This window comes from Lacerta agilis, chromosome 9 (genome assembly GCF_009819535.1).
Source record: "Lacerta agilis isolate rLacAgi1 chromosome 9, rLacAgi1.pri, whole genome shotgun sequence".
Taxonomy (NCBI): domain Eukaryota; kingdom Metazoa; phylum Chordata; class Lepidosauria; order Squamata; family Lacertidae; genus Lacerta; species Lacerta agilis.
The window spans coordinates 45,194,635-45,206,801 of record NC_046320.1 but is presented as its reverse complement, the minus strand read 5'-3'; positions in this window follow the sequence as shown (position 1 = coordinate 45,206,801).

Sequence of the window (12,167 nt, the reverse complement as noted above, 5' to 3'; positions counted from 1 at the left end):
AACTAGACGGTTCTATAATATTTTTTTTTGGTAAAAACATATCCTTCTGAAACTAAGCTTATAGAGACATCCAAAATGCCATCTCTTCACTAACCCTGAAGGTGGCCCAACACTTTAGCCAGGTTATGGGTTTTATTTTTCACAAATGGCCAGTGACTGGGTAACCTGTGGCTCTCTGAATGGTCTTGGACGCAAATACACACCAGCCCCATTGAGAATGGCCAGTAGTCAGGAGTGGTGAGGGCTGTAGTCCATCTGGAAAGCTTCAGGCTCCCTATCCCTGGTCTGTGCTGACCAGCGGCAGAATAACTTAGGAAACAGTACAGGGTCTGAGCCCTTTTGTACAAATTAAAACCTCATGTCACTCAGAAGAAAGGCCTATTGAATTCAACGGGGCTTACACTGAGGTAAGTGGGTTTCAGATTGAAGCCCCCATTGCAATAAATCTGAAGTTATTTGTGGCTAATTTGTCCTCTTGGTTTCAGGGGAACTGGACTCATAATTAAGTTTATCTAGATCAATGTCCCCTGGGACACAGCTGTCTTATCAAAAGGGCATTGTGGGGGGCAGGGATATTGCCACCTTACCCTTCACTAATATCTTCCTTAAATACAGAACAAATTTCATTGACCTAAATAAAGTGTATGTTCTCTCTCTCTCTCTCCTGGTCACTTTCCCATGGTTTAGAAATGGAATGGCTATTATGGACTGAAATTATATTAGCAAGAAAGTATGATGAACCACTGACTTAATCTATAGTGACAAATGCCACATTGATGTGATGGTGGGATATAGCCTGCCTGACCTCTGGGTCACAGGTTACAATTCAGTACTGGTCAATATTGATCCCTAATTAGAGACTTTGGTTGCTGTTGTTGTTTCCACACAGAGACCAATTACAAAACAGATGTGGAGACAACAGGGTACCCTTCCTTATATGCGTCTAGTAACCTCATATTGCTGCTAACAATGAAATAGTACAAGCAACACCACAGGACTCCTAAATGATTAACTTTAGAGATCATAATAACCACAAGAATGAATTTCCATCCACAAACCTTTCTGCCCTTGGTTATATTGAGGCAGATTGGCACTGGTAGACATCAAGAATCATTCCGTTGAAGCCTGGCAGTTGAATGCTAAACTTGTTTTGCTTGAAAGCATTGCTCCTTGTGTTAGGTGGGGTCATTTCCCATTAGGTGTAGGAGTACATCCATTAGACCCTATTCACAACATACGTTCCACTGATCTCAGCTAAGGAAATGGGCAAAAGTTGAGTTTGTAATCCCCTTAAATATTCTGTAAAATAAGAAACACAACTTGCACACATAAAAGGAGCTCTGTTCTGATTGGCCATCAGCAATGATTTAGCCTGACATTTGTGAACGTAAGCATGGCAGAGCACGCAGAAGAGGCATTTATACAGCCCCAGACTTCATTAGTTTTTATTAAAGACAGGACTGCTTTTGGCAATCATTTTATTTTCTTAGGAAAAGATTAGCTGTACTGTATGTACATAAAATACATAGCTGCTGCTTGGCAAAAACCATTGTGTGCTAGGAATGAAGTGCACCAAGGAATGGTTGTGTGTTGCTGCTTCCAAAGCTAAACTCACCGTGGTCTGAGCTCCGTATTTGCATGCTGATTAAAAATGTCACCACCTGAAACTAAGAATAAACTAACCCGAGAAAATAAATTCAGTCACCTTCTATATTTGATGTTGTTGTTTAGTCATTTAGTTGTCTCCGACTCTTTGTGACCCCATGGACCAGAGCACTCCAGGCACTCCTGTCTTCCACTGCCTCCTGCAGTTTGGTCAGACTCATGTTGGTAGCTTCGAGAACACTGTCCAACCATCTCGTCCTCTGTCATCCCCTTCTCCTTGTGCCCTCAATCTTTCCCAACATCAGAATAAGAAGAGGAGTTTGGATTTGATATCCCGCTTTATCACTACCCAAAGGAGTCTCAAAGTGGCTAACATTCTCCTTTCCCTTCCTCCCCCACAACAAACACTCTGTGAGGTGAGTGGGGCTGAGAGACTTCAAAGAAGTGTGACTAGCCCAAGGTCACCCAGCAGCTTCTTGTGGAGGAGTGGAGATGTGAACCCAGTTCACCAGATTACGAGTCTACCACTCTTAACCACTACACCACACTGGCTCTCACACATCAGGGTCTTTTCCAGGGAGTATTCTCTTCTCATGAGGTGGCCAAAGTATTGGAGCCTCAGCTTCAGGATCTGTCCTTCCAGTGAGCACTCAGGGCTGATTTCCTTAAGAATGGATAGGTTTGATCTTCTTGCAGTCCATGGGACTCTCAAGAGTCTCCTCCAGCACCCTAATTTAAAATCATCAATTCTTCGGCGATCAGCCTTCTTGATGGTCCAGCTCTCACTCCCATACATCACTACTGGGAAAACCATAGCTTTAACTATACGGACCTTTGTCAGCAAGGTGATGTCTCTGTAAATCAATTACATGGCAATGTGTTGGTTCATACGCTGCATGCTCTATAATATCTAAACCTGAGGTGGGGAAATAGTTGATGTACTACAGTTCCCATCATGGAGTCCAACACCTGGTCCATGGGTTACTCACTGCTTTTTATAAGACTTTTGTTAAGGGCGCTTTTCTCTTGAGGGAGACATTCCCTCAGGGGCAAACTGATACATGTGCTAATACAATGCACCTGGATGGCTGAATATGGCACAATTGTGTTTTTAAAATGTACAGTTTTAGCATTCTCTATATCTTTTTCCTAATTTTGTTTTAAGAAACTTCCTTCATGTGCACACAATGTGTGTTTCATGAGGCTGCTTTTCAACCTGAGAGGTAATGCCCATGCTTCTGGTTTCATACATATTAAAGGATTTTACTTGGCAAAACTGGGTTAGTGTTAGGCTTTTGTGTGTCTGTCTTTAGGGATGGGCAGCAGATGGAGCAAAGGCTGCTCAGTGTCGAGCAGGAAAAGATAGTTATGCAGCTACTGTCTACACAGAGCAACCTTGACTAGCCCAGTAGCATGAGAGCTGCAGAACCAATCTGCATAATGGAAGCTTGGATAATGGAAGCAGTTTCTACCCTAAGAGCCTCTAAGGATGACTCTATTCTGAAAGGGGAGGCGTGAGAGACAAAGAATATAAAAATCGCAAACTTGATATGGATGAAATACAGTGTCCTGGATAATAATAATAAATATTTTTTTTAAAAAAAATAGATTTTATTTCCTTTAGAACCATCTTCACTAATTTTTCAGTCTTTTTTGAAAATTATAGCCAGCCTCATTCATGTGTGTGTGTGTGTGTGTGTGTGTGTGTGTGTGTGTGTGTGTGATATAAATTTATATAATCTTTCAGACAAATGTCTAGGACATACGGCTTGTTGAAATTGCTGCTGTAATTAACAATATACCATTTACTTCCAACAAAGAGAGATGATCTTTTTTTGTGGTGATTCATTGAAGTTTTTGTAATTGAAGTTATTCATTAGAACCGTACCATTATTTAAATTTAAAAGCAACTGCAGGCATGCCAGGGGTAAGGCTTCAAAAGATGGTTTTCTCCCCCCCCCCCCAGAATATATATTTAAAGCACTAAAGAACATAGTGATGAATATGCAAATAATTTCTCCCCTTAAATAATAATAAAAAACCACCCACGTTTTCAGATCAAATGGTTGTTTGCATAAGCTACACTGTGGAAAACCTAAATGACACTAGCGACCTCTAGTGTTACACGTCTCCTTATAGATGCTCCAGAAATGTGATCCAAAGCCCTGAGGGACAAAAAGAAGCAATTAAAGACTTTGCATTTTCACATAAACATGTAGATGAATCAAATATTGTGCTCAGATCAGCTTTCCATATGATTTACCAAAGGCAAATTAAAGGTTAATTAAGAAGAATTAATGTCTGCTCTGCAGAGGCTGCAAGATACCGGTAGTAGAGGGAAAGACCAGAGTTTTCCTGAAGGCCCAGCTGTATAACTAGAGGCTGGGACGCGGGTGGCGCTGTGGTCTAAACCACTGAGCCTCTTGGGCTTGCTGATCAGAAGGTCGGCAGTTCAACTCCCCACAACAGGGTGAGCTCCCATTGCTCTGTCCCAGCTCCTGCCAACCTAGCAGTTCGAAAGCATACCAGTGCAAGTAGATAAATAGGTATCACTGCGGCAGGAAGGTAAATGGCATTTTCGTGTGCTCTGGCTTCTGTCACAGTGTTCCGTTGCGCCAGAAGCGGTTTAGTCATGCTGGCCACATGATCTGGAAAGCTGTCTGTGGACAAATGGCGGCTCCCTTGGCCTGAAGCGTGATGAGCCCCGCAACCCCATAGTCTCCTTTGACTGGACTTAACCACCCAGGGATCCTTTATCTTTTACTTTTTAACCTATAACTAGAGGCTACCTGCATACAGGGACTGCTTCAGTTGTCCTTACTAAGACTGGACTGAAATTTCTTCACCATCCTGCAATTGACCCAAAATGTGCCTGTGAAAACAGAAGACAGCTTTCTACTCTCTCTCTGCGTGTGGTAACAACTTACCTTAGTTTATTTTTTGAGGTGGCCAGAGGATTTCCATTTTCCTTGCTTTTTTACCCTAAGAAATCCCACATGGTTCAAAGAGGTATAAGGCTCTTTCCACAGCTTCCCACAGGCAACACTTCATGGAATGCCTTAGGAGTGATTTGATGCTACATGGCATTATCTGTGCCTGTGCCCAAGGCATCCTGGGAAGTGTGGCCAGTGGAAAGCTTTTTGGTGGCTGCACTTCCCAGAATGCCTTGGGACTGTTGCTTTCTTGCTATGACATGGTACCACTCCCAAGGCATTCCAGGCAGTGCAACTGGCAGGAAAACACAGAGAGACCATTTTGCCCCTGTGGGATGCAGGAGGTCTTAAAAATAAAAATAAAAACCAAAAGCAAGAAACAAGGATACACCCCAGGCACCTTATAAGTAGGAATTGGGGAATCTGGCAATTTTGGTGCCTCTCTCTTTCTCATTTATCCAATTTTGGTTGAGTTCTCCACATTTCCACATGCTTGCTTGTTTGTTTTCCTTTTTAAAGTCCTCATGAAAATTGTTCAGCGTTTTAGTGCAAAAATCTCTGCATATACAGGTGAAACTCGAAAATTAGAATATCGTGGAAAAGTCCATTTATGTAAGCAATTGTTTTCATTAGCTACTGGAGTTTAATATATGAGATAGACTCATGACATGCAAAGCGAGATATGTCAAGCCTTTGTTTGTTATAATTGTGATGATTATGGCGTACAGCTGATGAAAACCCCAAAGTTGAAATTGTTAATTTGGGGTTCTCATCAGCTGTACGCCATAATCGTCACAATTATAACAAATAAAAGCTTGACATATTTCGCTTTGCATGTCATGAGTCTATCTCATATATTAGTTTCACCTTTTAAGTTGAATTACTGAAAGAAATGAACCTTTCTACGATATTCTAATTTTTCGAGTTTCACCTGTATATATAGATGTTTGTATGCAATCTTGCCTAATTGTTGCACATTTTTTTGCAAAGCAGTTTTCCTGACCTGATCCATGCTTACCTGGGGAATACACAACCAGGCCCAGACAGCCCATACCTGTCAACTGCCCTGGAAAATCATAATCGTCCTGTATGTAGTGCACAGCGCTAATGTTTAGACAGGAGGAAGGCCTATTATGATCCATGAGTATAACTCCTTGGCAAATATGCATAGAATTGCAGCCTTACCTTACAATGCAATCCTGTGTGTGTTCACTTAAGAGGTAAGAACCATAGCAGAGCCAGTGTGGTATAGTGGTTTTGAGTGTTGAGAGAGGACCTGGGATTGCAGGGTTGAAATCCCTACTAAACCATGAAGCTCACTATGTGACTTTAGGCCAGCCACTGTCTCTCAGCCTAACCTTCCTCACAGGGCTATTGTGAAAACGGAGGGGGGGGGGAGCTAGCTTGGACTCCTTGGAGGAAAGAGGATATAAATATAAATGTGAATGATTAACAACATCAACAATATTCAACGGGGCTTGTTTCCAGGTAAGTGAGATTGCAGCCATAGCATTATGGTAGTTCAATGCAGGAACTTGATATAGCAACACAACTCCTGTATGCCTTCTATAGCAATGAAAGCTTTAGGAATTAAATCATTCTAGTTCTCCAAAGGGCTGCTTGCAGTTCAAATGGGCAGGTGGTTAACTTTCCTTAGGAAGTAAGTGGAAGCCATTCTGACACTTTATGTGCAAGTATGTAATTGCAGTAATAAAAATGTTAAATAGTGTTGGCCACAGTGTAATTGGTTGTGCCCTTGGTGTGGGACCACCAAGCTGGTGAATGTTATGAATAGAAGTAAAATAAAATAAAATAAATTCCTTCCAGTAGCACCTTAGAGACCAACTAAGTTTGCTCTTGGTATAAGCTTTCGTGTGCATGCACACTTCTTCAGATACCTGAAAGCTCATACCAAGAACAAACTTAGTTGGTCTCTAAGGTGCTACTGGAAGGAATTTTTTATTTTATTTTGTTTTGACTATGGCAGACCAACACGGTTACCTACCTGTAAATGAATAGAAGTGTTTCAGGAGGTAGAAGCAGCGCTTGCCATAATTTTACTCTTAGATTTCTATTAGCTATTTTTGTGCTCGTCATCTGTAAAAATCACATTTACAGAAGTGATTGCCTTTGGCTTCCGTTGTACTGTATAGAAAACTCTGGGCCTAGTCTGTACTTTTAGATAACAGTTAAGAAAAAGTGCAGATAAAAATGCTTAGATGCTTTAAACCAGCAGAAGTCAGTGTGGTGCCTTCCACAACTCCCATCACTCATGACCAGTAGATATGCTGCCAGGAGCTGATGGGATTTTTAGTCCAGCCAAATCCAGAGGGCACCACATTGGCTACCCCTGCTTTTGGCAAACAACAAACAAGTTGTTGTCATAGTAATTGGGCTAAGAATTGTTATTAAATATATTTATTCATATTTTTGCTTGAGCGTAAAACTTAAATGACTGGGAGACCTGTAATCGGAACAAAGCTTGTAGAGAGGATATTGAAAGAATTCCTAGAGTCTGCATTTGTGGAGTGGTGTAGAAATGTGTGTGATTGTGCAGGGCATCAATGTGCTCACTAGAATCATAGAATTGTAGAGTTGGAGGCAATCCTAAGGATCGACAACCCCCTGCTCCTATGTCACTTTTTAGCCTTTTGAGCCTTCCCCCAGCTATACTGGATCACAATGCAAAGTTGAGCTTTCTCTTAAAACAGCTTTGCACAAAACTCTGCAATGCAATGGGAAGCATGGGGCATCATGTGTGCTGGATGGTTATTCCAATTTTCGGGTCTGAATAATGAGCTTGGACGTTAATTACAAAATAGTTCACTTTTGGTTCTTGCTTACAGTCACCAATGAATTCATCCAGTCAATAGCTGATGATCTGCAGATAATACATTAGCAATTCATTTTTGTATGGTCTAATCTAATGCATCAAATTATAAACTTCAAAAACAACCGTTCATAATGTTTTCACAATACTGTACTGTACACAATCGGTGGAATAACGTGTCAAAGTGTATTCTGCCACCTTGTGGTCTTTTTGCAAATAGCAATTTCATTATTTTAGTTTCAAAGTGCTTGGATGTAATGTATACATGTACTGTACATATTTTGTGAGTGTGTGTGAGTGTTGTACTGTTTAAAAACCTGTAATTAATATCCACCAGGGCCCTGCATTTATTCTGTTATGAAGTGGACAAAAATGTGGCTCTTCAGAAAGGCTTTTGGGCAGAATGTTTCCTTTTCAAGGTGTACCTGTATTTTTCTTATTGCTGATCTTGTTTTGACTGCTGTTCCCATAAACTGAGGAAGCTGTTTATTGAGCATTCATCCTGATTTGTTTGCACACAATTTGCAAGGTCGCTATACAATATTGGCTGTTGTTTTTGAATTGTTTGCGGGGAGGTTATATAGTGGTGCTTCAGTTTACAGACGCTTCAGGTTACAGACTCCGCTAACCCAGAAATAGTACCTCGGGTTAAGAACTTTGCTTCAGGATGAGAACAGAAATCGTGCTCTGGTGGCGCAGCGGCAGCGGGAGGCCCTATTAGCTAAAGTGGTGTCTTAGGTTAAGAACAGTTTCAGGTTAAGAACGGACCTCCAGAACAAATTCTTAACCCAAGGTACCACTGTATAGTGCCACGTCAAGCAACTGTTATCCCACACTTTCCAGGGCATTTCCTCATCACTTTCCTTGCTGCAGAAAGCCCCCCCCCCTTTGGCAAGTGATTTTGTTGCACAGTAGTGCCACAGTAGCGCACAACTCATTTTGATTAATTTTTTGTTGCATATATTTCAGCAATCCCAGAGTTTTAGAACGAGTAGCATAGATGTTGTAATGGTGGACTGTCATGGTAAATTGACTGTTCTGTTGAAGAGCATTTAAAGTCTGTATACATGTTGTCTCTAGAAAATGACATTGCAAGGAATCTCTCATATGACAAAACTGTACATGAATATGTTGTTAAAAAAAACCATTAAAAAAGAGTAGTTTGTAAAATGTGCTTCATATAACATGGGAGAATCCAGTACAGCAGTTTTAATCAAAATCTGAAATGTAGTAGTTACCATAACTCTTTTTTAAAAAATTGTGGCGCTCTGTTGCAGAACCCCACCTTGTTGCTGGTTGCAAAGGGGACCCCATAACAGTGCAAGCTTCAAGGGCCAAAAGATGCAGGTTCACCACTGGATATGATATATCACTTTTAAATACTGTGGGGAATATCCAGTGTCCCTTCAATCCATTCTCCCTACTGCCCTCCCTGCAAACTACATCAGGGGGTCTTCTAACCCTCCATAGCAGATTTGGGAGAGCATAGTGACTGCAGGGTGGAGTTAGGGTAAGTCCTACTTGTCTGTGGGAAGCCACCATTAGATATCACCCTGGATGATGATGGTGATGATTTGCTTTGTTCTCCACTCTGAGTTCTTTTGGGGGGGCGGGGCGGGTGGATGTCAGGGCTCTGGCAAGGCTTCAGGGAATTACGACCTCTTCCCTGGTGGCAATCAAAAGGCAGATAAATGAAATGAGTTCTTACCACGGAATTTATTCAGTATTCACAGAGAGTGACAAAGAACGCTGTCTCTCTAATGATGGCGTTGCTCCAAGTAAAGTCCCACCCCGTTTCAGTCCCCCTTAATCTATGTCACTCCTGCACAGGTTGGTCAGTGCCTTTGAGATTTCTGTTCTGCTACAGACAGAGCTCGCCTAGTTTTGACAGAAGGAGAGTCAGGAATGCTTTCAAGAGACACTGAGTCTGTTAACTGCCTCTCCCCCGATGCTTCTCCACCCTCCTGCTCCAATATAACCCAGCTTTCCCCCTCATCAGCCTCTGAACAAACCATCAGCAAACCATTCTTCTAAATCTACATCGTCCTCTTCTTCCTGGGAAGGTACAGAGAGAGGTGGCAGCAGCTCCCACCGTTCCTTCTCAGTCCAGCCCCTGACAGTGGAAAAATCTGGGTATAAGTTTTCTTTTAAAAATAAGCAAAACACACAATTAAAAAATGAAAACCACAGGAAATATATCCCTATTAAAGTAGTAGTAACCAAATATAATTAATGAACTAACCTACATGTTCTTCTTTAGAAATGAGTTGTTGATGCCGGAATATCAGTTTTAATGTGTTTTTAAAAAAATAATAATAATAAAATCTCCGGAGTTTATCTTACGCTTACTCTAGATTTGTAACAACAGATTATAATCCTGATTGTGATTTTTAAAATGTACATTATATCTCATTGAGCACACCTGCTTCAAGGTGCTCAATACTGCCAGGTAATTGCTCTTTGTCAGTGGGTCCTAGCAGGTTTGCTTGGCATCAGACTCAGGTACATATGGGGTCACCATGTTAATTTTCACAAGGCCCAACAGCAACACTAAGTGGGGCACTGTGGGAAATGGAAATGATAGTTAGATCCAGGCACCCATCATGGAGTACCAGGCCAAATGAGTAAATAAAACAGGGCCAGGGAAGGTGTCTGTGGTGAACACTGACTTGATGCTGGGGCTCCGGCAGTTGCCCAAGCATGTTAAGTGCTGTTGCCAGCTTTGGCTCTCCATTCCTCCTCTGCCAACCCTTTTCCCAGTAGGCAAATTCATTTTTAACAGGCTGGCCAGTTTTGTGAGCCTGCTAACAGCATACCTCTAAATACCAGGTGGCATACAACAGGAAAGACCTGGTGCCTTCAGGCTATGCTTATGAGTGTCATTCTGGCTGGGCCAGCAAGCTGGAAAAGACTGGATCTCATTCTGACCCAGCAACATGTTATACGTAGGGCTGCCTCTGAAGATGGTTCAGAAACTTCAGCTGGTGTAGAATTGGTCAGCCAGGTTGCTCACGGGGGCAAGGCTATCGGCGCATGTTACACTGATTCTGGCCTGACTGAACTGAATTGTTATTGAAGACAGAGCTTGTTCCTTTGAAGAAACTGGAGTCTCGCCAGTGAAATGGGAAGATTTCCAGCTAGCAACCCGTCGGACAGACGAGGACAACTGAGGAACTTTGCTTTAAACATCATATCCATGAACATTTACTTTATACTCACCTGGAATGTATAGGATTCCTAAGTGAACTTTTGCACTTTAGTGCTGATAATCCTTGGAATGTACGCATCAGGCTATAGCCATTGAATTGATAATTTTTATCTCCATTTACACTTTTGTTATAATATATTCAATATCTTTCATTGTTGTTTTTCACGGTTTTCTGTTTGTTTTGAGGTTGCTCATGGGGGCAAGACTATCTGCGCATATTACACTGATCCTGGCCCAACTGAATTGTCTGCCAATTAGTTTCCAGGCCCAATTCAAAGTGCTGGTTTTGACCTAAAAAGCCTTAAATGGCTCAGGAGTGCAATACTTCAAGGACCATATGAACAGACCTAGAAAGGGAGAGGAAAAGAGGGTGGGGGAAGAGAAAAGTGGTGTTCCCTAACTTTTGCAAAAAAAATAATATGTGCAACCATTGTTCATGCAAACGCCAACTGGTGATATATTGTTGTACATGACCCCAATCTCTGAGCAGTGTGGGATGCCAGGGGCTCCAGGGGGCTTACCCTGGGACCATGTTTCCTTTTGGAAATGGGACATAGCAAAGACTGTGGTGTCTTTATGATATATGGTTTATTTACACATATATACAACCTGAGTCTATGATGGATTCAACCTGAGCTGTAAATTCAAACAGAAATCAGCCTGACCCCGTCTGCAGCTTTAGCTGCTTTTAACAGCCTGCAACCGTTTTTTCTCCTCTAGGTCACACCATAACCAACCCTAAACTCTGAACACTACTTCAAACTCTGCCTTTGTCTACTAACTCTAACCATTTGCCGTATCGCACAGGGCACCCCTCTTTGGCTTATCGCCTTCCCTATGTTCTCTAAATGGCTCGTCTCCCAACCAACTGACCTGGCTTATATTTTAACATTTGCATTGATTAAATTATAACCCTTACTAGACCCAGGAATTTAGGGGAATCTGGTACCCACAAACTCCAAATATGCACTATGTCCAAATATGCAAATGAGGCCCAGCCTTTCCTTTGGTGTACAACAACTGTGAAGTCTTTTTATTGGGGGTGGTTTTAGCTCACTAGAATTTTCTGAAAATAGCTGGTAGTTCTTCCATTTTGTGTAGAAAGGGCCAATGTTACCCTATTTCGCCCGCACACATCAAGTTAAATGGAAACTATTTGCATTTGTACCGTTCAGCACAATCTTGTATACAATTACTCAAAAGTAAGTCCCACTGAGTACAAGGGTCTGCAGCCAACATTTACCTGACTTCCTTTATTTTGTGGGAAGGATTCAAGGTTTGCACAACTGACGTGCATTAAATAAAGAAGGCTGATCGCCGAAGAATTTATGCTTTTGAATTATGGTGCTGGAGGAAACTCTTGAGAGTCCCATGGACTGAAAGAAGATCAAACCTATCCATTCTTAAGGAAATCATCCCCGAGTGCTCACTGGAAGGACATATCCTGAAGCCAAGGCTCCAATACTTTGGCCACCTCATGAGAAGAGAAGACTCCCTGGAAAAGACCCTGATGTTGGGAAAGATGGAGGGCACAAGGAGAAGGGGACGACAGAAGATGAGATGGTTGGACAGTGTTCTTGAAACTACCAAC